Raw genomic sequence first — 10,359 nt, 5'->3', positions numbered from 1 at the left:
ACAGCCTTTGGGAGAAAGGGCTTGAAAATGATCATCCAGACCGGGACTCATATTCAGAATGTATTGGGCTTCTCAGAAGGCTAACCTGTGAGCCACAACCTTCTATAGAAATCTCATGAACCCTAGTTGATAAAGGGATTGAAAACGATTATTCCCAACTGCCACATCTTATGTAGGTACAAGGTTTCTCAAAGGCCTACCAGGGAGGCCAGCAACTTCTGAAACACCAGCTGGCGACACAGCTGCTCACAGTGTTCCTTCTAATGTAGACCCCGAGGGGCAACAGCAATGTGTTCCCAGCCTAAGCTCTTCCTACACCTCTACCGTTCAGAGCTATTATGACCAACATTTAAATTGATCGTATCCTATGTCACCAGTAACACCTCCAGGCACGTACGATTCCACCAGTGCCGCATCAAGTATTTATATTTGTATTTGGATTTATAGAGCGCCTTATCACCCAGCGGTCTCTAAGCGCTTATCAGAGGGTACACATGATTCAAATAGGAAGGGCCATTAAGACATACCCCATGCCTCCTGAAACAACACAGTTTTCAGCTTTTTCCTGAAGGGTAGTAGACTCGTTTCCTTGCGCAGGCTCGCTGGTAAGTTGTTCCAAGCCATAGAAATTGTATTGGAAAACGCTCGCCCTCCCAGTGAAGATAATTTAAAGCGAGGGCAAGCCAAAAATGCGGCATCTGCGGATCGCAGAGTCCTACTGGGAGCATATGGAACTAAACGCTCCCTGATGTATTTTGGGGCCTGCCCGTACAGGGCTTTATGCGTGATGCAAGGCCTTGAACTTAACCCACTGCCTAATTGGGAGCCAATGAAGCTTGCGAAGGAGTGGAGTGGCATGTGTCCTTCTGGGTTTGTTGAAAATTAATCTGACTGCGTTATTCATAACTGTTTGTAGTCTAGCCAGCAGTTGTTGAGAAAGGCCGGCATACAAAGAATTTCCGTAGTCCAGCCGCGCCAGGATCAAGGCTGACACCACCCGTCTGAGCGTGTCCAACGTCAGGAGAGGGGATAGTTTACGCAGTTGTCTCAGTAAGTCCACGCAGGTGCCTACAACAGCCGAAACCTGAGTAGACATAGTGAGTTTAACATCTATGTGCATGCCGAGACTTTTCACAGCCACCACTGTTTCCGGGGGAGGCCCTAGTTCAATAGGCCAAAGAAGATCATTCCAGGGATTGGATGCTGTAGTAATCGCCAGCACCTTAGTTTTGTCCGGATTTATTTTTAACGAGTTGGGCGTCATCCAATTGACTGTGAATTTTAAAATATTTTGCAGTCTCTGATGTGCTGTCGGTGAATTGTCAATTTGAATGGTGATCTGGGTATCATCGGCATAGTTGTAGATCCGGCAGTCCATCTAATTTAGTGCAGAAATCAGGGGCTGCAGGTAGGCGTTGAACAGGAGTGGTGAAAGAGCTGAGCCCTGGGGGACTCCTCATGTAAGACCCAATGGATTAGAGGTTAGCTAATTGTACTCTCTGGGAACGGTCATCAAGAAATGATGCCAGCCAGGCGTGGGCAGTGCCCTGAATACCGAGATCCCTCAACCGCGACAATAGTTGTTCATGATTGACCATGTCAAATGCAGCGGAGAGGTCCAACAGCACCAGGGCACAGTGGAAAGTGGCAAGTGGATAGCCATTGTTCTCCGTATCAACATACTCCGTCAGCAGTACAGGATGGAGCTAAGGTCATAATCATAGCTTTGAAACAGAGTATCCCTCTCAAGACCAGCCAGCAGATACTCAGCTGGGTGTTCAGGTTGGGATTCATTTTTTTTTTATCCCCCCCAATTCCAACCATTCAGAGCAGTATTAGTGGTGGTAGCCCGAGTGCGGCACTCAGGGGGATTCAGGGCAATATACGCACCACCCCTACTGTCATAGATAATGCCCCAGAATATGGGTTTTAAGCACAATAACTGTACTAGAGTCATATATGAAAGACATGCACCAGGTTGTCAGAAACCTAAAATCCAAGCTGAATTTTAAGGCCACAATAATATAGAAGACAGAAATTGAGATCCTATCCTTAGGGACAGTACAGCAGAAGATAATCCAGAGGGTAAGAAGGTGTTGAAGAGAGGTGTTACAATCTTGTGAAACAGCCGCTGCAGACATAAAAGTTATTTCATCCTCACAAGGTCTGCGGTGCCCCCTAAAGAGTGGGGGCTCCTGCTTTATTAATAACTCAGTCCAAAGTTCCAAATATAAAAAGAAGGTACAAGACACACTTAATAAAGTGCAGCGATTCTTACGAGTCTGCATGGCCAAAAAGAAGTTAGAACCCAGCAGACAGTGCCTAAAAGTTCCAAATACCATTTCCTAAAATGGCACGGATTGGACCCCCAAACACAAATTTAGGAGATGGCCATAGGCATAAGCATTCACGGGTCAAAGTTGAGAGACACCGAACACAAAGACGGTCTTGGGATAAAGCCTGTAGCCAGGGAATTGGGGAGGGCATCTTAAGCAAATACTCTTGAGATCATTCAAACTGGCTCAAAACGGGTTTGTCGGTAATAAACAAAAGTGTGCTAATAGCACCAAGCAGCCTAGGCTTTTAATCAGTAAATTAAAAAAATCCATAAATTGTGCTACAAAGAGGTTTAAAAATACACTGCCCCAGAAGCAGAGTCAAGCCTCCCAAAATGATTCGCCAGAGAGTTCAACATCCAATGCAAACCCCCAATATGAGAATTAAAAGATGGTGTTTTTAGAGAGTCAGAAGGTACCAGAGAAATGTAGAGAGATTTAATGCTACAGAGTATTAGACAAATTCCAGTTTGTTAACTCAAAATGCATAAACTCTTCTGATCAGGGTTTTTTAGCTATTCAACAGGCCGTACAAACGCTTGTAGAGCGGCTGTTACTCGATGTGGGGCCGAATTATTTCTTTCAATCAATCAGGGGTTTGTAAAGTTTCACCCATGAGGGTTTCAGCTCTGCCCCACAGGCAGGGTCTTGACAGCCCCTTGTTCACCAGTTGAACGCACCACGATTTGTTTGACGAGGTGGAATAAATAGAAAACCTCTCTAAACGTTTACAGAGTATAGCAGAAATACAAGCATTTGGGACCTTCAGAATAGTGGCCCTCGTTGTGCGGGAGTCATGAGGGGGCTTTTTCAGATCTTTAAAGAGTATCTTCTACAATACAGTCATTGAAAAAACCAGCAGTGGTTGGTCAACTTTACCACCGGCGTGACCAACACATGTCTGGCAGCTAGCATAGCTAGGTTACTAATAGATTGCAGCACTACCAAAGCGGTCATACTGTCTGGAGCGGTTGAAGCCCAGGCTGCTCTTGAAATACCTCCTGAAAGACTGGCAGGCTTTAAAGAATTGGGTCTTTTTGAAAGTAAAAGTTCTTTACTACCGCAGATTGTGGAAGTACTTCACATCCAGAGAGCCTGTGAAAAGTGAGGCGGTTTACATTCTCCATCATGAAAATCAAACTGAGCTGAAAGCTTACTGTCAGGCAGATGTAATGAGATGTAGAGATGACAAAACAAGAAAAGGTTCTGAAAACCCAATACCGCCAAGATGACAAAATCCATAGAGTACATCGACCCTATTCAACAAGTCACGCTGGCTTCCATGTATATGTCTATCTACAAACACATGTTTGTACAACCTGAAAGCAAAGCTCTAGTGCTGCCCAGCCTCTATAATGGTAAATAGAAGTGTTATTCTACCCCCTCTATTCAGTGGCTCATGTACATCCCTGACAAGGAAAACAATTTCATCCAACATGCCTTAGAGGGTGGTGAATACTGTTGGGCCCTTATATCCTAGATGAGTAAACTGTAATTATTGGCATGCCAACAGCCTTGAATGCAACGTATGCTTTTACCATGTGTGGAACATGAGCCCATATTACTATCGATGCCCGGACGGCTGGCGCAAGTCGCCTCTTAGTTCCCTTTCTGAATAGTTACCAAATAAAGAGACGGGCGCTGGAAGCAGGAGTCACAAGAACAGGATTTATTACTCATGAGGAGAGCCTGTCATTTCGGACACGAAACACAGTGTCTTTCGGGAGGTGCTCTAACAAGTGAGCTGAGACATCGTCTTTTATACCTTACAAAACACTTAGCATCACAATCACGACATTGTGAAACAAGGAAAAGACATCCCCATAATCCTCGTGTCAATCCTACCCCACATATGTTCACAATAGAGACCCTTGACCTGCTGATAAGAGGGGAGGGTAATCACGCGGCTGAGTGTTCCGCCGATTTTTAGGATGTGTGCGCCTGATCGTAGCCCAGGGGGTGGGGTGGCCAGGATCAATAGTGGGTCCTTTGAAGAGGAGTGACTCCATACAATAAGGGGCAGTAAACAGTATCTTCTGGATTAGGCGATGACCTCAGACATGTGTGGTCAGTCAATCGCGGAGGGAGGGTTTACTAACAGAGAGGTTATTCACGAAAGGAAGGGAGGTGTTGGTCAGGCGCCGCCGTGACTCCCAAGGACAGGATTTTGCAGAAGAAGAAGGTTTATGACTTGCCCGTGTGAGGGAGAATGGGAGGGGGGGGGGGGAGCCAGGGTGTGCACAGGGACAGAGTCGCACAGAGGGAGAGGTCTTATGACCCGTACATGAGAGAGCGGGGGCAGTCAGGTGCAGCTGGGGAGGGCTATGTCAGCTGAGGCGAAGGATGCCTCTTCAAGAGAAAATGGGGGGTTTGCGTGGGTCAAGCAGGAGGGTTGCCTTTCAGGTCAGGGTCGCGCAGAGGGAGAGGGTTTCATGGTCTATGCATGTGAGAGAGGGGGGGGGTTCAAATACGCGCAGAAGGGAAGCCGGTGATTCTAATGAGCGGGCAAAAGGCCAGGGTGCCTAAAATGGCTGTCATGTACATATGGGCATGGGCTTTTACTTGCCGAGTGATGCGGTCAATATTTTACGGTATTCATGGTGCTTACAGGGAGAGGAGTGGGAAAAGGCAAATGAACGCTGCTTATGTACATCAATTTTTCTAATTTTCCACACATGGTTGTCCTCAATCTTACAAACCCCACAGGTATAATAAGCTGTTAGGTACCAAATTTGAACACTTGCACTCTCTGTTAAAGGTACACTATGTTCAAAACTGTAGTTTTGTTCTGAGATCCCTTTTGGAGCATTAGTGGCTAGATATGTTAACATCAAATGCGGAACTCTGGTCCTTCATCAAGAGAAATGAGTTACCTGAACCTTTGGAGCCCCGCAATGGCATTATTGGGGGTCTTCCAAATTCTATACAGTTGTACAGGGCAGTGGGTGACGGTGAGAAAATACATTACTATGATTTCAAAAGTCTGTATCCATTTGTGAACAAGATGAAGGTATACCTCTTAGACCAGGGCTACTCAAAGTACGGCCCGGGGGCCACATGCGGCCCTCCTGACCTTTAATTGCGGCCCCCTGGAGAACAGCACTAGGCTGTGGTTCACTTGACAGAGCAGGAATATTCAGGAAGCTGGGAAACGGGCATACTTTATTTGCAGGTTAACTAAACTAAAGGTAAAGAAGCAAAGAATGTTTTCTAGACAACTTATCTTTACATGCATCTGCGTCCCTTTATGCCTGCATTTCAATACCCCGACCCTCCCTGCCGACATCGGTGCATACTTTGTGGCCCCCGGGCAAATGTTTGCGAGTACCCATGCCTTAGACCATCCCAGCTTCATAAAATGGAACTTTGAAGCCATAGACAAATTCCTTGGGCTAGTTAAATGTCAAGTCTACCCTCCCTAGAAGCTTTACTACCCTGTACTACTGTCGATGGTAAGCTAATATTTCTCCTGTGGCGAACATGCGCTGAAAGTAAAGAGACTAACGAGTGCAGACACCCTGAGAACCTGGTGTTGCATTGAGGTACAAGCAGTCATAGAGAAAGGATACGACTTAGAAAAATACAAAAAATCTAGCAATTTGAAAGGACTACAACCCAAAACTTTTCTGAGTATATTAACATTTCTCAAAAGCAAGCAGGAGGTATTAGGGTATCCAGAGTGGTGCATTAACAAGGCCTCAAACCAAAAATACATCGATGATAACCACAAGGGTATATGCTTGAGACCCTGGTTCATCGAATTCAACCCCACCAGACGGCAGTTAGCCAAACTGTGCTTCAATTCCTTATGGGGAAAATTTGCACAGCACAACAAACTTGTCAAACACGACCATCATCACAGATACTGATGAACTGTTTAAATATCTTTTTGCGCCGTGTTATCAGGTATCTAGTTGCAAGTATATCGATGACGAAAAAATGTTAGCAACACATAAATAGGGCATAGTTCACAGCTTCATGGTGCATGTCTTGTCGTTGGACAGTTTGCTGACTTATCACTACGTATACATTTTATGAAACATGCTACCTACATTACTGCGGGCCTGGTAGATAATTTGCCTCAGCGTCACAACTTTTGATATTTTTACATCAATAAACTCAACGGCTCTAGACAGGACTTCCCACTCACCCCTCCTATAAATTTGCACACTCAGTATACTAATGGCATTCAGAAGATCGTACAATACTGTGTCAGACAATACAAAACCTTTATTTCTGAAATAATATTCGGTCCGAAGTTCCAAGGTGATATGTAAGCTGGTTGTCAGTGATAGTATTAACTCCCTCATATGGCTCTTGTACGTGCTCCAGTACTCAACCGTTGTAACTAGGCACACATTGAAACACTAGTCTGCTTTTCACGTGGGACTCTCACATTGAATTGCATTGGGTGGTTCATCAAGCCAGTTAGCGCAGACATACAGGCTGTATTTCAGCTATTCTTCCTTTAAGCAAAACATATCCTAATGTGGCATTACATATTTATCTTGGACTTAACTCAGATTCAACTAGCGCAATGACATTCTGATGCTTGCCCTAAAATGTGAGTAAGTATGTAACGTTAATTAATACAATAAGAAAACACGCTACAGGGGACGCAGAATTTTTTTTAACAGTTTTCGTGGGGCTGAAAAGCACACTAGTCTAGTTTTAAAATAAATATTGCACATAAATCTTTCTATAGCCCTTTCTGCCATCCTTCTAATAAAATACGTACACAAACCTTGCATACAACAGTTTTGAGCTTGGCTCATTCGAGTATCGGATCTCTGAGTGTGGTTGAAAAGACCTTAATTATATCAAGGTGGATATTTTTCTTTTCATCAGACAAACCATACACCCGACAAAACAGTTTACATAGTTTTTTCGAGTCTAGCAAACTGCATATATGACGGATTGCTCTTGAAGTGTATGCGTCGTACACACACTTGTGAGCCTCCTGCTGCAGATCATTCATTTTATGGTTGTAACAGAGGTTATAATAGTCATGTTTGACGCATGCACTCACAACAATTGCAGAAACACCTTTTACAGACCATATGGCATCGTAGGGTATGCCTGGAGTTTCGAAATCTGCAATATTATAGGTACACACAAATTTCCTATGGGTCTCTTTGTTTTGGATTGTGGAACTTTCAGTCTGTTTTGAACATCATAAGCAGTAAAAATTTACGGTGTTAACCTTTGGCAATGTCCCTTCTACCACACCTCTTTTTGCTGATACAGTTAAAAAAAGAAAGAAAGACAAACTATTAGTTAAAAATAAAATATAACCGTATATACTGTAAAAGTAGGAGTCTATAAAGATTTTTACTAACCTCATGCTTTTTAGGGACTGGTTCTAAAATCTTGAGAGTCGCTGAGGTCCATTGAGGCAAAACCGGTGTCGGAGTTTGCGCGCAGCTGTTGTGCAACTACAGCCTCTGAGGCAGATTCATACAGAAACCCCATATCTTCATGAACCGGTGAGTTAGGAGCTGTTACAGATTATTTGCCACCTTGCATGTCGATGAAACTGTTTCCAGCATTAGTTTCATTACTCAAGGCTTCGTTAATGCTCCTGGAGCCCCTAATAGGGGATATCAGCTGCGGCATATCCTTGAGGCTGAGCGTTCCCAGCCACTGGCAGAGCTCCTTGTCAAAATCGGTGACATCATGACCACCCTCTTTAAGCTTAAACTATGGCACTTTCTGCTCCACTGCCGATGGTGTCAGGCTACGATAATATCTATCGATAGTGTTCAAACCACCATCAGAGGTCGTCTTTTTGATGAGATGGCTGTATCTCTCCATAATGATCTAGCAATCTATTTCTGGAGAGCTGCTCCTGGGTTTGCCACACACTGCTTAGAAGCTCCTTTTATGTATTCTAAGCATAATAAAAATGAGGCGTACTCCTTTACAACACATCATGGTCGCCTGATCTCCAGGGGCTCTAGTTCATTGAGGGCTGCCGCATAGCTCTAACCACGTGGTAGAACCATGAGCATGTGACTAACATGGCCAGGGTGATGTCACAACACACGTGACTCAACCGGGTCAGGTGCCCCCACCCCCCTGAAGTAAAGTCACACCAGTGGAGGGACCCCAGGGCCCAAAAGCACCAGTAACGGAAGTGACATTACTTCTGGGGCAGGACAACTGGCACTTTTTGCATGATGGCAGAAGGTATCCCTCCCTTCTGCTGAGACCCAAGGCAAACGTAATACCTCACATTTATGTCTTCAGATAAGTCTTTGCTATGGGGTCCACGTTGGGCACTGTCCCACAGTGGTCCCCAAAACTCAGACATCCAATAAGGCTCCGTCATGATTCCCTCAGGTATGGTGGCAGGGTTCTGCTGCTCTAGGTGAAAATTCCCAAGTATGTCCTCTCCTGCGTCCCCCTTCATGCCACGCAAGTACAAACGCATGCACAACCACATGAGCAAAACCAGTGTCACCTTCACTTACTGTAAATCAGAGGCATTTCTTCCATACATATAATGCTTGAGACTCAATGTCACTCAAAGTGAACATTTTGAATCAAACTGCAACTAAAGTAGCACAGTTAAAATGTCCACCGTACATGATAAGTAACAAAAAGAAAATGCAATGCTTTTTTTCCCAAAGGAAATGGTACTATGTGTTGAGAGTGAGTGATGGCACACAAAAACATTCAAAAAATAAAAATTAAAAAAAGCATTGGCAAATCCAATAGGTCTTTTGCTCGATATCAGCTTTTGGCTCTGTCAGTTCTCGTTTTGCTTTGACATGGTTTTTTAAAACTTTGTGTTGGGGGAGCTAGTGGGCCATTGCTAATATCAAAAACGAACATTAGTTAGGGCAAAAATAAACTTTTTTTCTGTATCACAAAGTATGCATTGCAATCATGGTCACTGCCATTGTAGGGAACTACTTTGAGTGCGGATGCGCTTCTTGTGAAATAGCAGAATCAAGTCACTCACAGCCAATAGCTTGAAGGGCTGACTCAATTCCCCAAGCTGTATGCTGTAGTGGGTGGAATAAAAATGCAACAGACCCACGAATGGAGAAAAATGGCTGAAAGAACATCAACGTTTGTTAGATGCATAATTTTAGTAAAATCAAAAGGTCTTGGATAACATCAGACCTAAAAATGTTTCAGCAGCATACTGAATCTACTCGGTGAGAGCACACTAAAGGTTGCTATTTAGGTGTGTAACAGGCATCCTACTAATAAGGCAATCAAGCTGCGATGCAAAAGTGTCTTCAAAAATACATGTTTACGCCTCCCTTAATTCCTACGGCAACTACTTAAAGGGGCCAAGCAGCGAGTGTCATAATAGAACTGTAAACAAACATTATAGAAAGCTGATTATAGGCGATTGTTAGAGATGTAACACTGGGTGAAGAGAAGGTTTTTCTCTACACTGGACGGCCCCTTTAAGACCAGAGGACACTGGAGATATCAGCAAGTTTCACTCACACTAAGCCTGCTCCAGGCGTTCACTAGTTAAGTCAGTTCCAGAGTAGATTGTGTGCTTCCCAACCAAGATCATTTCTCCACAAGGGTGTCATAGCTGCTTTCCATCTCATTCCACATCATCCAGCTGGTTGCCAGCCAGAGGGCTGACACCAATAACAGGTAAATGGCTGATGTACCATCTATACACAGAGACTGATGTACAGAATTTACAGTCAATTCACATTGGAATAAACTTTTGAAGATTTGCAGTGACTACAACGATTGAAGAATGGACTTGATTTAATTACGATACGAAGTGGACTGCCAGCTATTTATACTATTTGTGCAACTATTATATAGTTGAGATTATTACTGGTTACTGTTTTGTGTGCTCAGGGGGTGGACATTTATCTTGGTTTCTGTAGTTACAGGAGTTTTGGGTGTTGGATGCGCACCCTCCCTCTGGATGCACCAACTTTTGACTTTCATTGTGAATTCCCTGATAATTAATGTGGAGCGCCCATTAAGCTGTTAGTATCCAATTTTCTGTTGCACCAATAACAGGTAACTGGCTATA

At 44.0% G+C, this 10,359-nt stretch overlaps 1 pseudogene; it reads right to left on the bottom strand.

Moving 5' to 3' along the window:
- Positions 1 to 6,943: 6,943 nt before the first annotated feature.
- LOC147717852 (uncharacterized) lies at positions 6,944 to 8,748 on the bottom strand (annotated as a pseudogene).
- Between the last annotated feature and the right edge of the window lie 1,611 nt (positions 8,749 to 10,359).

This window comes from Lissotriton vulgaris, chromosome 5, assembly GCF_964263255.1.
Source record: "Lissotriton vulgaris chromosome 5, aLisVul1.2, whole genome shotgun sequence".
Taxonomy (NCBI): Eukaryota; Metazoa; Chordata; class Amphibia; order Caudata; family Salamandridae; genus Lissotriton; species Lissotriton vulgaris.
This window is presented reverse-complemented; position numbering and strand designations above follow the sequence as displayed.